The sequence below is a fragment of the Dermacentor andersoni genome, chromosome 9, assembly GCF_023375885.2.
Source record: "Dermacentor andersoni chromosome 9, qqDerAnde1_hic_scaffold, whole genome shotgun sequence".
Lineage (NCBI taxonomy): Eukaryota > Metazoa > Arthropoda > Arachnida > Ixodida > Ixodidae > Dermacentor > Dermacentor andersoni.
The window spans coordinates 72,013,521-72,026,688 of NC_092822.1; the positions used below are offsets into that span (position 1 = coordinate 72,013,521).

At 44.3% G+C, this 13,168-nt stretch overlaps 1 long non-coding RNA gene across 1 annotated transcript in view; it reads right to left on the bottom strand.

The window, feature by feature from the left end:
• Positions 1-784: 784 nt before the first annotated feature.
• The window catches only part of LOC129384087 (uncharacterized), a 143,974-nt gene continuing 131,590 nt past the window's right edge, over positions 785-13,168 (bottom strand). Inside the window, exon 3 of the long non-coding RNA XR_008611851.1 lies at positions 785-977. This is a non-coding gene — a long non-coding RNA (uncharacterized lncRNA). The remainder of the gene's footprint in view (positions 978-13,168) is intronic.

Consider the following 13,168-nt stretch of genomic DNA (forward strand, 5'->3'; position numbering starts at 1 on the left):
TGTTCTCTTTATAATGGAGATCAATGATATGCGCCTGACTGAAATTATTAGTCACACTGTATGTTAGTAGCCAGTTACCCGATTATACTCAATTCTTTTGATGGCATTTGAGCACAAGTATGTAAACCTGACTTTGATCGTGCAAATAATCAATAATGGTGCAATAAAATTAATGGCGGTTAATGTATTTAAAATCATTTATTTGTTTTCCTTACTACGCAACGGCTAATAAATGGAATACCGGCTGTATAGGTTCGTCAGCATCGAATTACCATGAGTAAATACGTCACATAGTTAAGCGCCAAATGAAACCATATTACTTGGATAGAGAAAATGGCTTAAGGCATACGAGTCCTGAATAATGTGCTTTACCATTTCCGTCATACAGCAGTGGCCCTCTAGCATGTATTTTATTCACATATAAACTACGTTGCAGCGGGTTTGCGAAATAGATGCCATACCGAGATCAGCTAATTGCAAATCATACTAAATCATGCCATAACGATACTAACGTATAGTCCTTAAAATTCGAATGCAATACGTCCTTGAACTAATACAAAGCTTACAGCGTCTCTTATAGTTAGCTTGAATTGACGCATCTTAATGTAAAGGCTACTAATCAATTAGCTCCTTGTGTATACCTTCAGGATTGAAGCGCTAAGCGCTATTTTGGTTTAGTTCGTTAGTCACTTTGTCCAATACATAAAACATATGGTAGAAACACTGAAAGAATATGCATATATGGCTTGTACAGCCTACTTGATCAAAAGAAACACACCGCTGTGATGTCAGGATAAAAGCCATACTCTGGATTGTAAATAACCTTACGAGCCATAAGAGGTGTAACTATAGAAACAACAGCCTTGTCTCTTGTTTTCCTACTTCGAATCAGCAGGCCCACCAAAAAGAACGTAAAACTGTACTCGAGACGCTTCAGTGAGGGTGTAAGTAGTTTATCGTCAATCTTTATGGCAACGCTAAAACAAAAATAGGTAAAAGAGTTAGATGACTGAATAAATAGAAACGTTCCTATAAGTGTTGTTTATTGACGTACATAGTTTTAACGTGAATCATTACAGCGATTCATCACATTGTTCCCTCCGTGAAAGGCCGGGTAGTATTATTTATTCTTGAGCAATGAAATAGCAGTTGTGAACGCTGCTCTCATTAGGGTAAAGGAACAATAAATCACAATAGTGACACCATGCACTTATTTAACCCTTCCTAGGGAACAGTATTTCACCCGCTAACAGCTTAATGCTTTCGCTCTGTGCAAGACACGCCAGCATGCTTTGGAACATACTCGGGTGTTATCGTTGGCTCAATATGTTGTGTATGTTCTCACGGAACTTCGAGCAATCGGACGGCATGCGCGACACGAATTGTGTAGTACTCTCTACCTACCTTTATACGTACCTTACCTGCGCTACCTTTCGGCTTAAGCCCCGCCGTTGCGCGATGATACTGAATTCTGCTTATATAATTTGAGCACTAGTATGTAAACCCAACTTTGATCGCACGAATAATGAAAAATGACCACAATAGTGAGCACAACACATGAGAAGCCGTTCTTCCGTACGTACCCTTAGGTTATAATAAGGCAACGCAAGAAACACACAGATCACGCAGAGCAAGCTGGTGTGCATGCTATTACGGAACTTCGAGTAATCGGTTCGTATGCGCGACAGAAATTGTGTAGTACTTTATATTTACATTTCTACCTACCTTTCCTGAACTACCTAACTACCTTACCTGTACTACCTTAAGGATAAAGCCCAGCCGAAAGGCAATGCAGCCTGAGTTTCGGCGGGGCTTCAGTGCTGCCAAAGTGGCGAAATTCCTCGTCGTGAACATGTTCCTTTGGCATGGTGCTCCATAAGTCTTCATTACCAGAAGAGAAACGACCTTTATAGTAGAGCTCACCCAAGACATTCTGCAGCACAGCGAGACAAGCTACCGAAAGACACCTCCCTGCAATCTGCAGAAAAATGGTCTTGCAGAGTAGCTGAGCAAACCCCTAGCCGATATGTTAGCAATGTACGTCGACGTTGAGCAGAAGACGTGAGAAGCCGTCCTCCCGTACCTAAGCTTGGCCTACAACACGACAGTGCAAGAAACACGCAACTTGCGCTGTGCAAGGCGGTTTACGGAAGTAATGTCGCGACGGACTTTAGACGCCATGCTTGCCGCACCTCACCGATGAAGAGAATCTCGACGTCGCCGCCCATCTGCAGGGCGCCGAAGAAGCACGTCTGCAAATGAAGCACCAGCAAAGGACGAAGAGCCGACAGTGAATCTTCGCCGACGCTATGTGGAATACCACCGTGGCGACTGTACTTGAATATAGATACCGAAACGCCGACAAGGGTTTTATGAGAATATTTTGCTAAGCTGTTTCCGACACCACCAGATCATCCAACGTCTAGGCGCACTCAACTGTGAGATCGTGCCAGACGGAATTACGAAATCACAGCGGCACCACTCGTGAGCTGAAGTAGTCCATGTTGTGCGCCTTAATCCTTTTTCGAGGGCTGGTGGACTCTTGGGCTTTTTTTTTCACAGCGACGCTGTATATAGCAAGGTTTCCATGTATTTTTTGTGTACGTGCGTCAACAATAAAGAAAGGTGAGCATGGGCTGATACCGGAGGTACTGCAATACCGGGCCGACCTGTGGCGGAGGCAAAGCACGCTTCAAGTGCTGTGCGCCTAATAACCATAATATTGAATAATAAATTAAATACATATCACGACCCAAGCACTTTATACAGATGGTAAACCAGCCAAGGTGAAAGGTGCGGCCCCGTACATTATCCCTGGGTTAATCTCGACGGTCCATTAAAGTCTTTCTCAATTGTTGGTTACGTCTGTGTTTCTTAATGAGGCTACACACACATTCAGCTGCCCGCAGTCCACCGTTGTCGCTTGCATTCAATGTCTCGACGTTGCTCGATGGCGTGGTTACAGCATCCGCTCGCCACTGACGCTTGCGATTCTTCAAAATTGCATTGCTTCAAAACTACATCTTTCCGTCACGTAAGACAATGAATGGTTGAGACTCCCTTACGCCATGGCTTATACCCCCCAAAAGGCGGCCTCCCCATTATAACTACAGAACAGAAGTAAAATTCTGCGCCGGAATGATCGGCCTCAACGGTGCTAGCTGTGGAAAAAGACGACGACGCTGGAGCCATTGCTGACGATAGTTTTCTGTATACAGGCGGCCACAGACATGTTTTCGTTTCACCTAGCCACATAAAGTTTCGCTTTAAAATCAAGATGCATTGTTTTAAGTCGATAAATATACAGAAATTGATTGTCAACATCACATGGACTATTGAGCAGGAGGCACTGCTATATCCGCAAGGGACAAAATGTATGTATAGCCATGCACCATTGACTCGCAAGACGATTTCCACCGCTGTAAGGATGGCTGTGGCGTACAAAAGAAAGACGGAATGGTGATATCGACTGGGTATATATTCTCAGGCACACTGTGATATCGATAAATTCATGAACACGCACTTGCCATGGATTAGCCGTGATGACACTGCTCCTGAGATCATAGTTGGAAATTTCAATGTGGAAATTTTAAATCCAGAAAAGGAATGGCTAAAGCATTTTGTACTAGAAGAGTGTGCTTTGAAACGCCATACCAATCCAAGTCACCCAATTGCCCAACAACAGTCGTGTACAAATTTAACTTTGACTAAGATTGTGTCCAAGGTCGTAACCGAACCAATCAGTGTAAATCACACTAATAAGAAAGCTATCGTCACTACCATCACCAAATAATGAAAACAAATACATGTGCCCGATTATAACGCTGTGTGATGCGCTACAGCCAGGCCGCGCACATTGTCAGGTTGCAGCGATCGCCACAGAGGGTGAAAAATCAATCGCGGCGTGTTCCAGTATGAAGCGCGCAAACGGAGCTACTGTAATTCTGTCGGATACTTTATTTTGAAGTTTCTTGTGCTAGGTACCTTCAAGGCGGCAAAATATTTGACCTAGAAATACACATTTAATAAACGACTAGCATAGTAAACAAGAAATTATTGAGAATACTAGTAGGTCATAGTTTTTATGAGACATGTATAAAGTGGCCCTGAACCACTTTTTATCAAAGTGTAGAAGGGCATTTCAAGTGCAAATATGCTATTTCAGAAATATTTGGCCACGAAATGTGCTTCAATATATTCAGCAGAAGCGAAATTATTGGCAATCAGAAACGACATCCCCCGTGCTCCCGTTCCTTCTCCCATGCCTAGCACTGCAAAGGCTATGACATAACCTTCTAAATGTCACCATGGCGCGTAGTTAGAATTTCATTTGGCATGTTAATGTAGACGCCAGGATTTCCGCCTTTAGTGCCTATGACGCGCAAACAAGCCAAATGCGGTTGTCATCAGCGAGCCAGGGTGCGCTTAGCCAGCGGACGCTGGCGGCAGCGGTATTTACGCCATGTAGCCGACCGTAGCTTGATATCAGCTACCCGCAAATAGTAGCCGATGGTGAAATGGTTCATCTAGAAAAGAGTGAGGACACGGCATTCTGTTGAAAAGAAAGAATTTGAGAGAAAGGTGACTTCGCGATCCGCTTGTGAGCTCCACGCACCCCGTACGACGGCACAACTTGGCTGAGATATTCACAGCAGCGTAAGCTACCCGCGGACTATGTTATTTCGCCAAGCCAAAGTGGTGGTTCAGGGCCGCTTCAACCAAGTCCCTGCTTTATTAGATGAATAAAGATTTTCAGACGCTTATTCGGATGTTACCCGACTCCTTTCTCACCATCTTGTTTCTTCGCCTGCAGAAAGGCCACGTACAACATTTAGTCGTATGTTTGCTGCAAATTGTACCTCGTTGCCATCGATCTACATGCCTGCAGCAAGACAATCCTCGCCTTTATGATGCCTGTACAAACTTACCAGGAATCATGAAGAAAGCTAACATGCCATCATTTGCGCGGACACAGGCCACATCGGGACATTTACATGAGGCGCACAGTGGCCGAATAGGTGTTTAATTTAATGGACCAGTCCCACCTACTCGTTCAGCTGCCGCGGTGGTGATTACAGCAACATTAATGAAACTACAACAGAAAAACGTCAAGTGTGTCATCAACGACAGGTGCTGAAATGATAGCCTTCGGGGTGGCTCTTCATTTCACTCAAGAGGAATCACCTCACCCATGGTCAATCTTCTGCCATTCCAAGGCAACCAGGCCGAGTTTGCTAGCACTGTGCCATAGATTACATGAGAAGTTAGTTGCAGAGATCAAAAAGTCCACCATCGCTGTGGCATACATGACAATGCTGAAGCGGACGCAGCTGCCCGATCTGCCCATGATGGCGTCAACTGAGTTGCCATCCCTATTTCTAGAGCAGGCGCAGCGAAAAAGCTTTCTTTGCTTACACGTAAGCTAATCGTCCTTGTTGGAATTCATCCCATTTCACACGTGCACGTCTTCATACCATAAAGCCTCAGACCTACCCTATCCAGCTTTTCTGGAAAAACACCACTTAGCGCCACAAAGGGCCGCGGCGCCAAACCAGTGCGTTTTCAATAGAACGACTAGTTGTAGACCATTCGTGCCTTGTAACATGGAATGAGCCTAAACACAAACGGGATCCTGGAATTATGGAAGCCTCTATACAGTATTTGTGGTTAGAGAAAGGAAACAATAAACCGAAGTTTTCATGCCTAAGCATTCTTTGGCGAGTGCCCAGCGAAATCTGTACATTACGCGAAAAGTGTACTGCCTTCTACGTGCAAAAAATGGGGAAGTCTTGAAGTTAGGACATTTAATCATTAGATTACTTTAAGTATGGATGATTAGTTGCTTTTTAGGCAATAATGAACTTCTGAAACAAAAATAAATTATTCAGATACAATACCCATAGGAGTACATATGGCTACACATAAAATTTATGGGAAAGCCTATCGTGGGTGTGGGACAACTAGAATTTTGGGTTGGGACAATCTTAAATTTGCGATGGGCCAACTAAAATTGGTGCATGGGCCAATTTGAAAGCTGGGGGTGGGCACGCCTGAATATTGGAGGTGTGCCAATGGAAAGGGGGGTGTTGGCCAACTTGAAAGTGCAGGTGGGCCCATTTCAATTCAGGAGTGGGCAAACTGAAATTTCGGGGTGGGTGAACCTGAAAGTTAGGGTTGGCCGAAGTAAAATTTGGGGTAGGGCCAAGTGAATTTCTGGGGGTGGGATATCTTGAGAGTCAAGGGCGGCCCAACTGAAGTTTCGTGGAGGGCGAACTGAAATTTGGAGTTGGCATAACTTGAAAATTGGGGGTGGACCAATTGAAATTGGTTGTTGTGCCAACATCAAATTTAGGGGTGGCCCAACTCGAAATTTGGAGGCGCACGAACTGAAATTTAGGAATTTTCGGGGGTGGGCCACAAAAACTTTGGGGGTATGCATACTTAGACAACTCCAGTGGAGTTTCTGCCTGCATTTCTGAGCGTAAACAGCGCAATACGGCGAAGGCAAGCAACGGACATAAATGAGAAATTAGTGCTATGCATTGCTTTTCTGTGCAGGATGCACTGGAATTCTAACATAGATCGCTGTCTTAGAGGCGAAAAAGACATGATTGAGGCTTTCGGCTTAACTTATCTTTCATTTCTTAGAAGACGAGCTGCATCAAAATTACGGGCAGCAAAAGCGGCTTTGTTGCAGAAAGCATACGCTAAAATAACTTTCATGCAAAATATTATGCTTGAAGCACAAAGGGTGCGTTAGGATGAGCTAGAAAAATAGATGTTATGGACACCGAAACTGACAAAAATGCCGCTCACATGCTGAAATGACACACAATTCAGATTATTGAGTCTTAGCTAGCTCAAAACATTGAAACATCGTGGGGGCTTGTGTCATATCCGCTAACTACGGTGTGGACGCACCGTCTGCTTAAGTGATAGTTGCTGCCTGTTAAAAAAAAGACAATTACCAGCCCCACATCTGTGCCAATATTGATATGATAGCATATATGCTACTCTTGTATAACAAACTTTGACGAAGTGAAGCTTTATTGCAGCTAGACTTTACATGGCATCTAAAGCACCATTTGGATTTCAGTACTTCGAATCGATTTCGACACATCAGGCCGGACGGCGATGGAGCCACAGCTGCCTAGAGTGGCGCACGCACTTGCGCAAGTTTTCCGCAGGCATCCAGATGTAAATATTCTTAAGCTAGCACTTAACACAGCTGCGTTTCGTGGCTGCTTTTATGACTAATGAGCCTGACCACCAGCTGCCCAAAATTTAGTACGCTACCTAGAAGAACAAAAAGGCTATTCGTATTGCGTTCTGCGCGGCGTGTCTAAGACATTCGGTTGTTCTCAGTACGCAGGCAAAATACAATTTACACACAGCTGTTGACATAACGTAATGTTGGCCACATCACCATGCTGGCGATAATATCGTGAGTGATATCTCCTATAACTAGCGACGAAGTTAGAGGGGCCTTGCAAGACATGAAACGGGAAAAAACGGTAGGAGAAGATCGACTACCAGGAAGACCCACTAAGCTTCAAAAAGACACTCCCTCACCAGAAGGGAAATTGGCCTCTTCGGGGCAGTATTCGGCCACTCCCTTCCCAAATGACTCATTCTATTGCCCAATGGCCCTCAGTGCCATGCAGCTGCTGAGCGCCTGATCAAGGCGGCGGCGAGACCTGTAACGCTGCAGAGGGTGCTAAGAACTTCTGGACCCGGACAGGCCGCCATTGGAAACTGACCCTTGCAACGTTTACCACCTGAACCTTATCGATTAAAGCTAGCCTAGTAAGACTCTTTGAAGAACTATAAGGCATTGTTTGAGATAGCATTGGGCTTAGTGAGGCTAACACTGGTGAGGGATATAGTTCACTGGCTTACGGCCACGTCATCTGCTATAGAGTACTGCCAAATAAGAAGCAACATGGGGTAGGATTCATAATCCATAAGAACATACCGGGCAACATTGACGAATTCTACAGCATTAATCAGAGGGTAGCTGTAGTCGTAATCAAACTTAGTAAGAGTTATAGATTAAAGGTAGTAAAAGCCTGCGCTCCAACTTTCAGTCACGATGATGAACTAGAGTAGTGGGGAAAAAGGTGGCTGGGGAACAAGCAATTGGCAACTACGGCGTTGATTCTAGGAAAACTCGAGGAAAGATGTTGGTAGAAATCGCGGAAAGGAATAAGCTGCGAATAATGAACACTTTCTTAAGGAAGCGTTGAAAGAAATGGTGGACCTGCAAAAGTTCTAATTGTGAAACGAGAAATTAAATTGATTTCACACGTTATGCCGATCCCAGCATATTGCAGGATGTAGAAGTGTTAAGCATGGTAAAGGGGGGGTGCAATGATCAGAGGTTAGTCAGGGCTAGGATTCACCTCAATTTGAAGAGAGAAAGAGTAAAATTAGTCAAGAAGAAACAAACCGACCTAGACGCAGTAAAGGTAAAATCAGACCAATTCAGGTTGGCACTTGCAAACAAGTATGCAGCCTTAGAACAAAGAGATGAAGATGACATAGAGGCAACAAAATGAAACCGAAACGAGGCTGGCTTCAGAAGCAGCAACTGAAGTGGGAATTAAGGCACCAAGGCAACCAGTAGGTATACTCTCCCAAGTGACAACTAGCTAATAAAGAAACGACAAAGAGTGAAAGTGTCCAACGCGAGATCAGTTAAAATTCGTTTAACTGTTAAAACTAATGAACAAAGAGAAAATAAGGGATATTATAAATGATAGCGTGAGAAATACGGAAGCAGTAAAAATGGACGCAGCCTTCAAACAGTAGAGAAGGAAACTAGGCATTGGACGAACCAAATTAAAGATAGGCAGCGTAATATCATCAGCAGTGTCGAAGATATAGTAAAAGCAGCGGAAACATTTTATACTGACCTGTACAGTACCCAAAGGAGCCCCGATACCCCCATGCGAAGTAGTAATGAACAAGTTATAGAGGCTCTTTCAATAAACAGCTATAAAGTTAGAAGGGCCTTGCAAGACATGAAACGGGCAAAAGCGGCGGAAGAAGATGGACTACCAATCGATTTAATGAAAGATGGTGGAGACAATGCGAAATGCGGCCATTTGTACGAACTATCTATCTACTTGAATGGACCCAGAGAGCTGGAAGAATGCCAACAATAAGCTAATCCAAAACAGATAGACTTTTAAGGATTGAAAAATTATAGGCCCAATTAGCTTACTTCCAACATTATATAAAATATTCACCGAGATAATCTCCAATAAAATAAGGGCAACGCTGGACTTTAGCCAACCAAAGTAAGAGGCAGGTTTCAGGAAGGGATACTCTATTATGGATGACATCCATGTCATCAATCAGGTTATCAAGAAAGCAATCAGCCTCACTATATGGCTTTCATAGATAACGAAAAGCCATTCATTTTATTACGGATACCAGCAGTCATAGAGGTATTACGTAAGGAAGGAGTACAGGACACTTACGTAAGTATCTTGGAAAGTATCCACAAAGATTCCACAGCTACCTTCATTCCCCACAAGAAAAGTAGGAAGATACCTATAAAGATATGATGCAGACAAGCCACACAATCTCTCCAATCCTATTCATTGCTTGCTTGGAAGTGTTCAAGCTATTAAATGGAGAAGGCTTAAGGATAAGAATATCTCAGCAACACTCAATTTACAGATGCCATTGTCCCCTCCAGCAACACTGGGGACGAGTTACAACAAATAATTGAGGACCTTAACAGAGAGAGTATGAAAGTGGGTTTTAAAATTACTGTGCAGAAAAGAAAGATAATTATGGGCGAGAGAACAAAAGTACAAGATCGCTAGTCAGCCTCTAGAATCTGTGGAGTACGTTAACCTCGGTCTATAAACATAGGGGACCCTGATTACGGGAAGGAAATTTACAGAAGAATAAAAATGGGTTGGAGCGCATTCGGCAAACATTGTCAAATACTGACTGCAAGCTTACCATTATAGCTAAAAAGAAAGGTGAGCAGTCAATGCATTCCACCGGTGCTAACATATGGGGCAGAAACTTGGCGACTGACAAAGAAGCCCGAGAACAAGTTAACGACCGCGCCAACAGCGACGGAATGAAAAATGTTAGCCATAATGTTAAGAGACAGGAAGAGGGCGGTGTGGATCAGAGTGCAAACATGGATGGCCGCTATTCTAATTGACATTAGGTGAAAGAAATGGAGCTAGGCAGGTCATGTATAGCATACGTTAGGTAACCTGTGGACCATTAGGGTTACAGAATGGGTGCCAAGCGAAGGAAAGCGCAGTCGAGGGCGGCAGAAGACTAGGTGGGATGATTAATTTAAGAAATTCGCAGGCGCTAGCGGAAATCGGTTTGCGCACGACAGAGATGATTGGTGATCGCAGGGTGAGGCCTTCTTCGACATAAAATTGGCTGCTTATGATGATCTTGCCAGGTATCTTTGACATAACGGAACAAAGTAGCAAAGAGGCATTTACAGATTCTTGCTCTTTGTGTCGGTGACTTTTGGTACCTGTGCAAGCTGAAATCTACGAAGTGGAGTCTTTATGCGTTCACCTTGCAGACGTTTGGGCAGAAATCATGGCGTGCATGACACGGATTTGTAATAGTTTCTGGAAAGCACGCGGGCACTCACGGATACAATAGAAGCTTCGATCAGGGATGTATAAAAGCCGACTCGTTTGGCCTACTGGTCAAATTTCGACGATCGGCGAATGTGTTCGGTGCTATCATTGTGCTTAGAATGTAACGTGCTTTTGTGGGCACAGGTTCGCCATATTGAAAGTTAATTAGCTAGTGACAGCTTTGCTGCTGTTTTTTCACGGCCATTTGTACGTGACAATGCAGACTCTGAATGGGGCTTGATCTGCAGGCACCTGCGGCCAGGCGCATACCCAAATGGTGGACGGGATGAAGCACCTTAAACGCACTCAGTATTGTAGAGTGGCATAGCGATAGGAGTGAACACATTCAGTGATCACCGGAATTTGATCAGCAGGTCAAGCGCTTTGGCTTTTATACATCACTCGTCGAATGTCGTACTGAAATTGCTAGTGCCCGCGTGGATTCCAAAAACTACTACACAATTCATGAGGGGCATGCAATGTTATAATACAAGGTTCGACAAGGGCTTATGTAACAGAACAGGTGACTAGACCAACAAGGCGGCCATCATTTTTATTTAAGCTCCTCCCAGCCCCACTTCTTCGCCTTGTGAAGCACCTTTCTTGCTTCTTCTTCGGATAAGTTACACTTCCCCCTTTTTCGGCATCAATCCTCCTGGGGTGATAACGAAAAACGTTGCCTATGGCCGCGAACTCCAACTGTCAATTATTTATGTACCCTACATTGTTGAGTACACCTTGTTGCACCGATAAGTCCACTACTTCAAAAGGTCCAAGAATATTTGCTTCACTGGCCGGCAATCGCTTTCCTTGTCGCTACTTGCCAAAGTGAAACTTCAGGGCTTTTTTGTATCTGTATCGCTCTTCAGATGATGTGTAACGCTCAGTTAGCAGTAGTCTGTCTGCAATTCCAAGCTCTTTGTCTGTGCTTAGCTTTGGAACCTCACCATAGGAAGCAAAATACGGACTGCACAGAAGACTGCTTGTATGAGTCCGGTTATAATGAGCCGCAGCCGCTTCTCGGCAACATTTCGAGCCGCCGCTAAAATTTGGATACATCGACATGAATTACTTTAAATCCCCTATCACCCTCTCCAACATTCTCTTTCGCTGCGGGTGATAGGGCGCACAACGCCGCATTGTCATGCCACTGTTCTCTGCCCACTCTTCAATCTTCCCGCTAAGGAATGGAGGCCCATTGTTTAATATCACAACCTTCAAATCGGACAATGTCCCTCTGTCAATGAGGGCTATGACACTGTTTGCATCTTCCTTGCCGGGCCATACAGCCACCATTCTGGTACACTGATCTATTACGACCACAAGTGACTGAGTTTCGTGTACACCTGGGCTCTTCTTTTTCAGGTCGGCGAAGTCTACATATATGACTTCAAAAGGTTTGTGCGAGTGTACAGGTAACATAAACTCGTCTGGTCGTGGCCGGTACTTGGCTTTGTTTATCTGGCACAAATGGCATGACCTACATAACTTTGAGTGTCTCTTTTTAGGTGTTCTAAACCTTTGAAAAATCTTGTATGTGCGCCATAAACCATCGTGGCTGCCAGACTGTGCAGCGTCGTGGTATAGGGGGAGTATTCTTGGAAGAAGAGCCTCGGGTACCATGAATTTTCCATTTTCAAAATATAGGTCGTCATATGCTTCGCCCAGCTTGGTCATATTAATCATCTCATTTGGGAGCTCAATTGCCAATCAAGACAATGCATCGGCGTCTGTCAGATGGGTGCCTGAACGACGCAAGATTTGGAAGTCATATCGTTGTAGTTCATTTATCCAACGAGCAAGCTTCCCTCTTGGTTCCGACGTGTTCAGGAGGTAAGTCACGGCTTGATGATGCGTGTATACTTTAAACTTTTTCCCATCGCTATCAGACCGAAAATAGCGCACTGCCGTGAAAACAGCCAGGGGCCCCTTTCTCGGTAGTAGCATGCTTAACTCCATGAGGACTGAAGGTGTAGGAATAATAACATATCACTCGTACTTGCTGACTCGGGGAAAGATCGTGTGTTCTTTTGGTATAAGATTGCTCCAACAACGCAGTTAGGAGCGTCAGTATTCATCTCAAAGGGCAGGCTTCAGTCAGGTAACGTAAGCTCTGGGTCAGACGATACACGATGTAGGAGTTCCTGGTAGGCTGCCTCACATTCTTTAGTTCAGAGAAAAGGGACATCATTTTTGCTAAGTTCAGTCAAAAATTTTGCCATTGTAGCAAACTCTTTGATAAATGGTCTGAAGTGACCAGCCACCCCGAAAAAAAACTCTGAGTGAATGCAGACCACGTGGCTTTGTAAGCTTCGAGATTCGTTGCTCCGGTTCATGTTTGGTGCTGTTGGTAACGCCATGAAACACCCTTCCAAGAAAAACTACCCGAGGCTTGAAGAATTCACTGCATCGAATTCACGAACTCACTGCACTAGTCTGCATCACTAAGCGATGGCAGACTAATGCCCAAGTTCTCAGAGTGCTCTTTTTCTGACCTCAAGTAAACTTTATTGTCATCAGTGTAGACGTTGCAA